This window comes from Ursus americanus, chromosome 12, assembly GCF_024610735.1.
Source record: "Ursus americanus isolate L20-20 chromosome 12, mUrsAme1.1.p, whole genome shotgun sequence".
NCBI classification, from domain to species: domain Eukaryota; kingdom Metazoa; phylum Chordata; class Mammalia; order Carnivora; family Ursidae; genus Ursus; species Ursus americanus.
Window position 1 is genome coordinate 26085760 of NC_142138.1, and position 12287 is coordinate 26098046.

The 12287-nt window shown below is 37.7% G+C and overlaps 1 protein-coding gene across 1 annotated transcript in view; it reads right to left on the reverse strand.

Annotated features, from left to right (window-relative positions):
* NEGR1 (neuronal growth regulator 1) overlaps nucleotides 1-12287 on the reverse strand; it is an 812346-nt gene that overhangs the window by 20342 nt on the left and 779717 nt on the right. The window lies entirely within an intron of this gene.

The following is a 12287-nucleotide window of genomic DNA, read 5'->3' on the forward strand; positions in this document are numbered from 1 at the left end:
ACTTTGACGACCAGGCTTTGTGATGCATAAATCAGTTTACATAAGCAATGTGGGCGCAGGGCTGATAATTGGGTCTTTAAAGAAAAACAAGGCCTCTTAAAGTTGTCATTTGTTAAACAAAGAATGAAATGTCTTCAGGTGCTCCATCAGCTCAATCATGGTTATTAGATAAAGTGTAAATGGCCCAAAATAACTTACTTTGGTGAAATAAAATTCTATTCACCTGGAAGTTCAGTTTTATCTATTCGTGATTGGCAAGGTGAGATATCGGACTTCTAAAAGTGTCTCTTTTATCATTTATTGATTCATGCATTTGTGGATTCATTTATGAAATAGTTCTGTAGTATACACTGTGGGCAGAACTGCCTGAGTGTTACGGGCACTCCCCCATCTCCCAAGATTCCCGTGCCCTAGTGGATCAGACACTAATCTAGGCATTGCTGTGAAAGAATTTTGCAGATGTAATTAAAGTCAGTTGACCTTAATATACAGATGATCTGGGTGGGCCTGACCTAGTCTCATGAGTCCCTCTGAAAGTAGGCAGTTTTCTTCACTGGTGCCAAAGAGTAAGTCAGAGATTAAGACCCAGAAGGGGACCGGCCCGCTTGAGGACAGAAGAGCCTATGTGTTGAGGAATGCAAGTGACCATTAGAAGCAGTAAGCAGCCTCTGTCCGACAGCCAGTAAGAAAATGAGGATTTCAGTCTTAAAACCACAAGGAACTGAATCCTGATAATAGCCTGAATGAACCTGAAGTGGGTTCTTCCATAGAGCTTATAGACACCTTGATTTCAGCCTCGCGAGATCATACGCAGCGAATCCCCTTAAGCCACACTGAACTTCAGACCGACAGAACTGTGAGCTAACAAGTGTTGCTCTAAACCATTTGTGGCAGTTGTTTCATAGCCATAGAAAATGACTGCAATCAGTGATTTCCTTTCATACGGGGACACATCACATAAACTGTTGGGAGCAATGCCAGGGTTAAAGAGGCACAAATGAGAGACGGAAGACCAAAGACCGGTCAAGGTGAAACGACTAAGCACCAAATGCGCAGCACGTGGAAGAGCTCTTAGTTCCAAGAGGGTGTTTCACGGCATGTTGAGTTCCTCCTGGAGCAGGGAGGCATACAGCACAGGAAGGTTTGGCAGGGCGGAATTTCTCCTATAATTTCAAATAAATCTTTTTTTGAACCTATGTGTTTGTCTTTACTTGAAGTTCTTGTTTAGATGACATTCTACAATCCTACGCTACGTCTGTTCTCCGCGTTTTATACAAACCTTTCCTCACCTTTGCAAACAATAAAAACAAAGCCTCCAATCAGAGACTCCAGGCGGTCAGCACTATTGTTCCTTTCAGTTGAAAGGAAATAATCATGAGCTACTTATAAATCCAAGATTACTCCAATTCATGCTGAGCCTTGAATGAGATAATATGTACATATGTGTAATCTCTATCCACAGTACAGAAAAAAAGCTTGACCAGAAGCCCTGCGAGCACTTCCCCCCTCCCACTGTTTAAATGTAAAATGCCTAAATCTGAACACTTATCAATGAATAACTAATCCTAGTAAGCACATAACCATGCTTATTTTCTGACTCCTTTGTGGTCAAATAATGAATACAGATGCTACAGAAAATAGGCACCGTGGCAAATTTAGACAAATAGAATTTAGAGACAGTGACGGAAAGCTTAGTCAAGCATAATGCTCACAAAACATAAAGCAAAAATCAGGATGAAAAACATCAAACATTCCCCAGAGGCTCCTGATTGCATAAGAGGGTCTGACTTCAGAGTCCTTTGGTTTAGTGTAACCTCCTCTTTCTCTAGCAATTCACACTCCTACAGCGGAAAGATGTTTGGACTAGAACACTCATCATTTCCAGTAGCTATTGAAGCTGCAAGAATACCTAAATAAATAAACAAATGAATGGATAAATAAGTGAATAAATGTGTTGAAGATAAAGAGTAAAGCCATGGGCTCATCTTATTTCCCCAGAGTTTACAATCTCATTGTTTCCAGTGGGGAAGAAGGCACACACATGCTCCCCTAAAAAAACGCTTTTTTATATACAAAAGGTAAAGGCAACATACTTTTTACCTGTGCCGTTTCTCCACTTAAGCTGCGATTTGCTACTTATCGTGTATGAATAGAAGAATGGATGGAATGAACAAAGCATGGATTTTTGTTGTTCCTGCCATGTAAAGTTACAGCAAATAAATTGCTGGGAGGAAAGAATAAATGTAGAAATAACCTAAATCTTTTTATGTAGATGAAGTGAAAAAGCAGTCTCCTTTAGAATTGCTGCTTTAGATTATAATAGCAATTTATGTTAAAAGTCACTATGACAAATCAGCCCATAATTTATTTTAAGAAGTCAAACTAGCAAGATCAAGTGTTCTGTAGGTGGTATTTCATCTTATCATATTAAAACAGTCTTCCCAAATGTAAAAGATAATCTCAACTGCTGTGTTCTGTAAGCAAGCAGAAAATTATGTAAATCTGATTTCCTTACCATGCGTTTGCTATCTCTTTAAAGCTTACTAAATCATATCCAGATTTGTAAACACAAAAGCACTGGATCCAAGATACATTTGCTTTTCAAACACTCAGAATGAAAAAAGGTATTTTGCAGGATGTAATTGAAAAATTCCTATCTGTTTTCAAAAGCTAACAAATCAACAGTTGTGTGAGATCTAAAAAAAATACAAAACATCACCTCTTAACTTATTATGGGCTTAATTGCTTCCTCATAATGGAGTGTGACAATGTGATTGCAATAAGAATAACACCTGCTTTGAAAATCACGTATCAAAGAAATGCCAGTGAGGAGCAGGAAGCAGGAGAAAGGCAGCCATGTTGAAGTTCTTCATCTAGTCCTTAGTTTGCATCAGTTCTTACCCTCTCTCCTTTAAGCCTATTTAGGTTCATTTCCTGAATAATTGGTGTATACTTTGTTTGCTCACCTAAAAACGCCTGCACCTGTATGCCCAGCTTTGAGGCTGCAAAGGCACAGAATTTGCACATGCAAGTAGGTGGGTATTTATCTGGCCGAGACTCAAAGATTGTCTTCCTCACAGACACAGAAGCCCCTGAACTGCGATGTGCTCTGCCTGTGTGTAAGAAGACAAAGCCCATGAGCCAGATGGCACAAGCATCTGAAGTCAGTGGCCAACAGAATGGACTGTCCTCATTCTTTCTTTGCTCTGAAGGAGAAAATCCTTTGATGTGAAGGTTAATGGTTAAGTTCATTCATATCGTGGATTTGCATTTAGTTGCATTCCTATCGCTTAATTTTGTGGTAAATATATGTCTAATCTTATGTAGTCTTTCATCAGTAATCTCTCACTTTGTGTCTGGAGCAAGGAAGGAAATCCTTTACTTTTTCTGTGAAGAGTTGGCCAAGGGCAATAAATCAATATGTTAAAAGATATTTAAATTGCTATGTTTTAGTCCAACTCTTGATTTTAGGTCATGAGCTCATGGTTGTGAGATTGAGCCTCATGTCAGACTCCGCGTTCAGCGTGGAGTCTGCTTGGGATTCTCTCTCCCTCTGCCCCTCCCGCTCATGCTCTCTCTCTCTCTGAAATAAATAAATAAATCTTTAAAAAAATAAATTGCTATGTCTTAGTTAATAAAAATGTACAGTATTTCCTGCACTTTTTAAAAATGAGGATAATGAAAACAAAACTCTATTTCCAGTTCTAACAGAGTTAAATGTTGAGAAAATAAGATCTATCAATAACTTCAGTAAGCAATAAAATATAAATTTTGGTTTTATATTAAGGAATTGTATTAACTATAAAATAAGTCAACACTCCATCTGAATTCGAACATTCTAGAACATTAAGTAATAAACTCAGACAATGACACGAAGAGAGTAAAGAAAGACCGAGAATGCTGCACTTGGATGTGCTAGGAGCTGTACAAACAAAATGGCCAACAAAGATGGTAGGATGAATAATGAAAGATGTGCTCAAAGGGAACCATGCAGCCATGCGTAAGAACACACAGAGAGACTGACAACACACACACACAGACACTCCTCATACATACCAACGGCTCAGAAAATCATCTAGACACTTATTGAAAGGGCAAAAGGAGACTGAGAATTTTCATTATGGGTGGGGAGGAGGGCAGCCCCACATACACGTTTGCAGGATAATGCTCCAAGGGACCCCAAGTACCCTCTTGTATTTTCAAGCTCCTGGTGCTGGCCCTTCCGCCAAGGTGACCTTGAGCAAGGTGCATGTTTAGCCAATGGGGGGCAAGTTTTCATGCTTGCTGTTGCGGCAGTCTGTGTTAGGTCCCATCCTAAAGTGCACACGTGTAGTAACAATGTTCAAACCAAAACATCCCAAAAATAAAAGACTTGTCTTAATTAAATACCTATATTGCTGCTCTAGTGTTAAGGCACTGAGTACAAGCCCTGATAATTTCAAATGCTGGGGACATCATGTCTATGTGCTACCAGCGAACGACAGAGTTAGAGGAGAAGGAATAATTTGTATGTTTGGGGACCTTGGGACTTAGAACAAAATATTAAGAAGAATAGCTGATTATTATCTAGACCTATTACTTTTAAGTATTATTCTAAAAACATTGTATATATAAATTTATTTACTCCTCATAATAGTCTATATTATTTTCCCCATTTTATATAGGGGGAAAAACTGATACATGTCAGGGTTAGAGATCTGCTTTAATCCAGTCTCTGTAGTTTAAAGATCTTTGCTCTAAACCACTTTACTATCGGGCCCTTCAGAGATAAGCAGAAATTACAAAGGTTAAAAAATTTTAGAAGATTGGCCATTAAAAACAAACAAAACATCAGGAGTTTCTCTAATAAGAAACAAAGGAAAAGCTTACTTAAAAATCTTTAGCGCCTGTAAGTGATAAAGACTTTTTTTTTTAAGATTTCCCTTTCACAAACAAGCCTGTGTGAAGTAAGGAGAAACCTTGGCACGATCAACACATAAGTTTTAGTTTTATAATTAAGGCATAACATTTGGGTAATTTTAGAATTTTTTTCATAAACCACATTGACTAGACAGCTGATACTGGCAAACATGGCCATGTTATTTTCAATGAACTTAGATTCAGTGAAAAATCTATTTCTAAAGAAGGAACAAAATACCACTCAGTATTTAAATGAATTTTTTTACAAGTCAGTAATAAACATTGTTACACACCATAGCAGTTTTTCTTATTTTTAAGGTAAAATTAAAGCCAAAAAAAGGTCCAAAAGATTAAGAAAATCCTACATTGTATTTCATTTTTAATTCAAATGCCCAGTGGATTGCACAATAAAATCCTTATTGATGAAAGACTGTCAAAGAAAAAATTCTTTTTTGTTAATAGCCTGAGCCAAATCACCCGGAGCCGGTGGCCTCTGAGGCATTCTGTCCAGAGAGCCAGCCATTGGAGATTTTTCCCATCTGTTAGGTCTACTATACAGTGCATACCATTTTGTTCTCGCTCCGGGAGCTCTCTAGTCAGTTCTAGACCCATCCATACCTCATTATTCTGCAGCCAAACAAATGGCGGCAATTATAACATCGTGGTAGGGATGACATACTATGGTATGGTTGAGAAGGCTCTTCCATTTTAAAAACCACTGTTTTGAAATACTTAAAACTTTCCCCAAATATTCTTCATATGGAAACTTTGTGTTTGCTTTCAGTCTGAAGTGATTCTGTAAGAGAAATAACTTAGAGATGTTTTTTGTTTTAAAGTGAAAATATACCTGTGGGTTACCCTTGCTTAATTTATGAAGCATTCCCTGGCGGTTGGGGGTAGGGAGAAGGATAGCTTATACTTCTTATTCTACAATGTGCGTTGAGTGCCTACTATATGTTCGAGGCTCTTTGCCAGCCTGGTCTCCTTTCCCAGGGTGCTAATTAATTACCTGGTAGGACAGGTAAAGCAAATGCGCAAGTGAATGTTCCACAAATGCCAAGTCCCCCTGTTCATGGCCTCCCACCACCGTACCTAAAGAAGACAATGTCCTTCCAAACTGCTTGGGCAACTCATCTCTAAACTGCCGTTTCTTTGGCATCTCTGGCAAACTTTGGCCATTGCAGCTTCTGATTCCAGGTTTGAAGGCATGTTTCCTCATTGCTTCTGGCTCTTTGGTCTCATTTGGACCTTAGCTCCTTTTCTGACCTGGCTCCTTCTCCTGGGTTTTGCCCTAAGATACCCTTCCTCTGTAGCTCTCTCTGTTCTTTTGTCTTAGGGATCAACTAGGTGACTGGGAAATATAATGTGCCTTCTTTTTCGTGTTTATTTAGAATTAAATTTCATGTTTTAGATTCTTAAAAATGGAATTGAATTTCTTGTAGTTAAAGCAGTCATACTGTTTTTTCACTCTAAAACGTTAGATTATCCAGATGTGCCAAAGTACTTACAGCACAGAGTTACTTATAAAACATCCAAATTGTAGCTTGGTAATACACAAAGTGTGTAATTTACACATTTTACGGAATTTTCAGAAATGGTGTGTCTTATAGTTTTTTTTATAGCTTTGACTCTCCATATAAGAATAAAAATAGGCGCGATTATTTTTTTGTGATCTGGCAATAAATACATATTCCCTGACATTGTTTAGCTGTATTCAAAACCCACAAATACTGATTTGAAAGCAAATAAAAATGCATACGAAAATATGATGCAGCCATAAATCATGAATTCAGCCTATTTAATGTTAAAATACACAAAAAGTGCAGTTTGGATTAAGTAAAAAATGGTTATAAGTTTCCAACTTTTCCAGTGAAACATGCACTGATGGAAAGAGAAGAGATGAAAGAGGGTCTATGCGGAACCTGATGGCACAACGTTGGTGATCAAGCTTCTTCATTTCTTCTAATATTTCACCTAGTGACTATAAAATGTCAGCTCTAAAACCAGGTTTATAGTTAGCTTGTCTGAATAGAAAAACTCCCTTATCTTTTGAGTCTTTCAAAGTCGTTTTTAGGTCAAAGTCAAATCAGGCATTCTTTTTACCTAACTGAATCCATCTAGGATTCTACTCATATTATACGATGTCAGAAATAATGTTAGGGCTAAAGGCTAATTTGTATCCCTAAAAACAGAGTTAATAATTTTGAATTGTACTTGGAAAAAATAAAATAGTCTATAGAAATTCCACACTTCTATTTTGGAGGTATTTTATCTGAAGGGAAGAGGATCAATATTTCTTTTCTTTCACTCATTCACCCATTCACTCAACAGACATTTATTAAATACCCACTATCATACAAGTGCTACGCAGGAACTAGGGAAACAACAGTGAACGAACAAGTTTCTTGCTCTCAGGGAACTTACATTATTAGGGCAGGGAAATGGAGGAAAAAATAAACCATCAACTGACCATCAGGTGGTCATAAGTGTCAAGAAGATAAAATAGGATAAGGGAATAGAAAGTGATGGAAGAGTAGGGTGCTCTTTTATGTACGGTTAAGGATTTGGAGACTTTTAGGGCACCTGGGTGGCTCAGCGGGTTAAATATCTGATTCTGTTTCAGCTCAGGTCGTGATCTCACGGTCCTGGGATTGAGCCCTGTGTCCAGCCCCGTGCTGAGCATGGAGCCTGCTTGGGATTCTCTCTCTCTCTCTTTCTCTCTCTGCACTCCCTGCCTGGCTTGCACTCTCTCACTCACTCTCAATCTCTCTCTCTCAAAAAAAAAAAAAAAAAAAGAGAGAAAAAAAAGAATTTGGAGACTTTTGTCTAGAGATTTGAATAAAGTAACAAAATGATCCATACAAAATTGTATTAAGCAGAGGAACCAGTTAGCACTGAGGTCCCAAGGCAGGAGCACACCTGGTATGTTGAAAAACAGCAATAAAATCAGCATGGCTGGCGTCCGGTGGGAGAGTCCCGTGAGAGAGGGACTGTAAGAGATGAGGCTATAGAACTGGGGACGATATCATACAGGCCACCGTGGGGACTTTGGATTTTATTTTTAGTGAGACAGGAAGCTATTGGATGGCTTTGAGCAGAGAAGTAACCAGTTTTAAATATATCACAGGGGCCATTTGTGGTACAGAGTAGATTACGATGAGGCAGTGTGGGAGGCTGTGGGGATAAATTAGGAGTCCATAGCAGTAGTCCAAATGGAACATATGTTTTCGCTGTTGCTTTCAAGGAATCTTCAAAGTGGACACCAATCACTGCCTAACAACTTCCCCGGGCAATAAAGAAGTATGACTCCTGGAGCCCAGTGTGCATGTGAGACAGAGAGACTGTCTTTCTCTACAAACATAATTGTTTGTTGTTACTGGTAATAAACATGGAAGTTCTCTGTATTCTAAAACAACTTCATAAGCAAAGAGAAAATATGAGAAACGTGCTTTACTAAAATAATGTGTTATTAAATAAAATCTGTTTTTTAAAAACTATAGTCATATTGAGGTTGTTGAATCTGTAATGAGCCAATAAGTAAAAAATAAGTCCTATTTCAATGGCTGGTCAAAGTGTATTTGATATATTCTTAACTATATGTTCATTTACAGAGCTTTAACCAAGCTGTAATTGTAGTACTACCAAACTGTAGGTACATGACATTGTAAATATGTGGCTCAGAAAAACAAAATAATGTTTTAGAATATGACATATATTTACCTGCATACAATTAATCAGCAAAAATAATTATAAAAACTTATGATTCCATTTATAAGAAATTTCCAGAATAGGCATATAGAGATATACAGAAAGATTAGTGGTTGCTTAGGGCTGAGAGGGATGGGAGGTTTGGGGGATGACAGGTAGAGGGTATGGGGTTTCTTTTATAGATGATAAAAATGTTCTAAAATTGATTGAGTTGATGGTTGCACAATTCCATGAATATACTCAAAACCATTAAATTTTACACTTTCAATGGGTAAACTGTATGGTATGTGAATTATATCTCAATAAAGCTGTTATCCAAAAAATGATGATAAAACTGCTGGATGAAGTCTTACCCATATAAAGCAATGGTCACATAAATCCATGTTAATAAAAAAAAGCTAACATACCAGTGAGTCAAGAAATTAAAGTGCTTTTGTGCTAAATTTCTTATGAGAATGATTACAAACTTCCTATCCACTTTGTCCATTTATGAAGTTATGGTCATCTGTGCGTTTTATGTTCTCTATTTGGGAAAATCTGGGAGAGGGACTGGTCATATTGAGCTTGAATGCTTTGGAAGAAAAAAAGTATCATTAATTAACTATAATTTATCATTAATTAACTGCTCCATGGAAATTAAGTGCCTGAACTTGTGTTTGTCTAAGACAGGTCTAGAAGATTTGTTTGAGGTATCCTTATTGCACATGGTAAATTTCGGGCAAGGGGAGAGCTCCAGGTCAGGAAGATGTATGAAAGTCGAAAGAAGGACATCTACATTGCACATGTACTTCTTAAAGCAACACTGACTTTCCGAGGCTTCTTAGAATTCTTAATATTAGTAATATTTTTTATCTGGAGAGACTTTCTCAGAGGGTCTGCACGCCCTGATGGACATGGTTCTTATATCTATTGCTATTAGCAACAGCTGCCAATCCATGGTTCAGACCAGCTACCTACCGAATTACAATGCTCACTGACAGTTACAATAGCAATTTGTTCAATCTATGTCTATGTAAACAGTTTGGGTAGATTTGAGGTTGCATAAATATTCTTTATGAGGCCTTAGTCAAAGATTGCTGAGGATGGTGTGTTCAAATGACAAAATAACAGGTGTTCTGTTATCTGAGGTTATGCTTAAATTTTGCACCAAGAATTAATGATCTTACGCAGAGGTACTTAGAACTGCTTCTTGTGAAAAATATATCTGTACTTCTATCCAAACTCCTAGAATATTTCTGCATTGTGAAGCATTTTTATCAGATTATAATGATACTTCACATGTGATGAATCCTAGCATTTGTGTATGTGTGTGGTATTGAAAAATTATTCTGCACAATAATAAGCTTTCTAAACAAACATTATTGCCTCCTCATCCCACCGAAAAGAGGAATGAAGAACTACTTTCAGGACAGTAAAGAAAAGGTTGTTGTAATTGTTTTGTTTTGTCTTTTAGGTTGAAAAAGTTCCTAGGCACAATGGTATTTTGTAGTGGCTTGGGGCACCAGACAAAAGATGGCCCTGAATTAGGGTTCTGTGATGAACTGGTCACAATCCAAGCTCATAATTTTTGTTGTCAAAGGAGTGTAGACATCTCAGACAGACTATCACAAATGAAATGGGGCCAGGCACTCTTGAGAGAGATGCTATTGTGGCCAGAACCTGAAAATGCTGATCTGGGAGATTGGCAAGTGTCCCTGGCGAGCGGTGGAGCTGTGGAAACCTGGCCTGTTCTTGGTATGCTCACAGGAATAGCAGGCTGTAAGGGCCAGGAACACATGTGGCCAGGTGCTCACTTACATGTCTGGCTACAGTATATTTCTTTTTGTCCTGCTCTGACCGGCAGGTAGCTGTTCACTATCCTTACTCTAAAATTCACAATAAAATCAAAGTTCCCCTATGGACTTTTCTAAGTGAACAAATCCCTAACTCCCATTTTCTCTGATCTTTACTCCTGATTCCATTTTCTATCACTGTTTTTATTCTTCTCCATGATCGTTTCTTTAAAATACTATTCAGGGCTATAATCAATTCTGCTTACGTCCGTGTTGTATTAGAAGATAACTCATGGGGTGTCTGGGTGGTTCAGGCAGTTAAGTGTCTGACTCTTGGTTTTGTCTCAGGTCATGATCTCAGGGTTGTGAGCTCGAGCCCTGCATGGGGCTCTGTGCTCAGTGGGGAGTCTGCTTGAGATTCTCTCTCTCTCCCTCTCTGTCCCTCCCTCTGCTCATGCTCTTTCTCTCCCTCTCTCTCTCTCTGTAAAATAGATAAATAAATCTTAAAAAAAAAGGAAGACCAACTCATTTTACAGAAGCGAAAACTGAGAAAGGTAAGTGGGAAAATTAAATGTTTAGGTGGGAGTGAAAATGTAAAGTGTGACTATAATTTATTGGTTGGGTTCTTAGGGTTCAAATGGAATTTCACCATATTTATTACCTTTTCTTTGGTAAATTTAAAAATATATCAAATACTTTCACCCAAGACTGATGCTGTATGCTTACCTTACCATCCTCCATTAGCGGTTCTAAATAGGAGTCTGGCTGAAAGATTCTTACTTTTCCCTTTATAGACATCCTTAGCACTTCTGTTCATTTCTTAAGGAAATCCATGCTTCCTGCAATGTTCTGTCATTACCTGATTATCCATATCTGTTCCCTGGTTTGTAAGCCTGTTGAGAATAGGTGTCATGTGTCATCTACTGCTGTTTCACATACAGTGCCTATCACCATGTCAGGTGCTAGCAGGTAGTTCATATTTTTGAGTAAATAAGTATCTGCATCTAAAACATATTGCACCTGATTCTACAAGTAAAGCAATGCATTTCGTTAGTTGATTAACACAACAACTGATGATTTACTATGAAGTGAGAAATAATTATCAGTAAATTCTCATGGGCATTAGTCCAATTTACTTGTCCAGGTGTAATTCTGAATTCATTGCCAACAACCAGGGCCTGTGAAAGAGCATTAAATAGTTGCTATATGATGGATATAATTTTATTTTGATTACAGATCTGTTTCTAAAATATAATTTCTATTCATTTTCAGCACACATGCAGTAGTATAGCTGGCCTCTGGCATACAAAAAAAAAAAAAAACCCAAAACCAAAAAACAAACCTTAAAATAATTTATATGTTGAGGTCACTTCTTATTGCTTTTTTAAAATGCAGTTGCTATGACTCATGGATAAGGATTTTATTCAGAAAAGGACACTACTGAATCCTTCAGACCCTTGCCATTTCAGTGTGGTTTGGGTACCAATAGCATCAACATCAGCTGGAGCTTATTAGAAATGTAGAATATCAGACCTTCCCCCAGAATACTGAATCAGAACGTGCATTTTAACAAGATCCCCGGGTGATTCAAATGCACATTAAAGTTTGAGAGGCCCTACCTTAAGTCTTTATTTCTGTCATTGGAATTAGAAATGTCTTATTTATAGAATTGAAAGAATAAAGTCTTGTTGTGTCTGTTTTTGATTGATCCCACAACCTCAATCAGCTTGGCTGATGCAGGTGAGCAGCTTAGTAAGGTTTTGAATATTAATGCTTCTATATAATCAGAATCATGGAAACATATTGGTCACACATATTTTGAAATGGGATAAAGCAGTCAGTTAAAAGGTAGCATTTATAGGATGCTCACTGCATGCAGAAATTTAGGTGAGGCTCTCTGGCTCATTA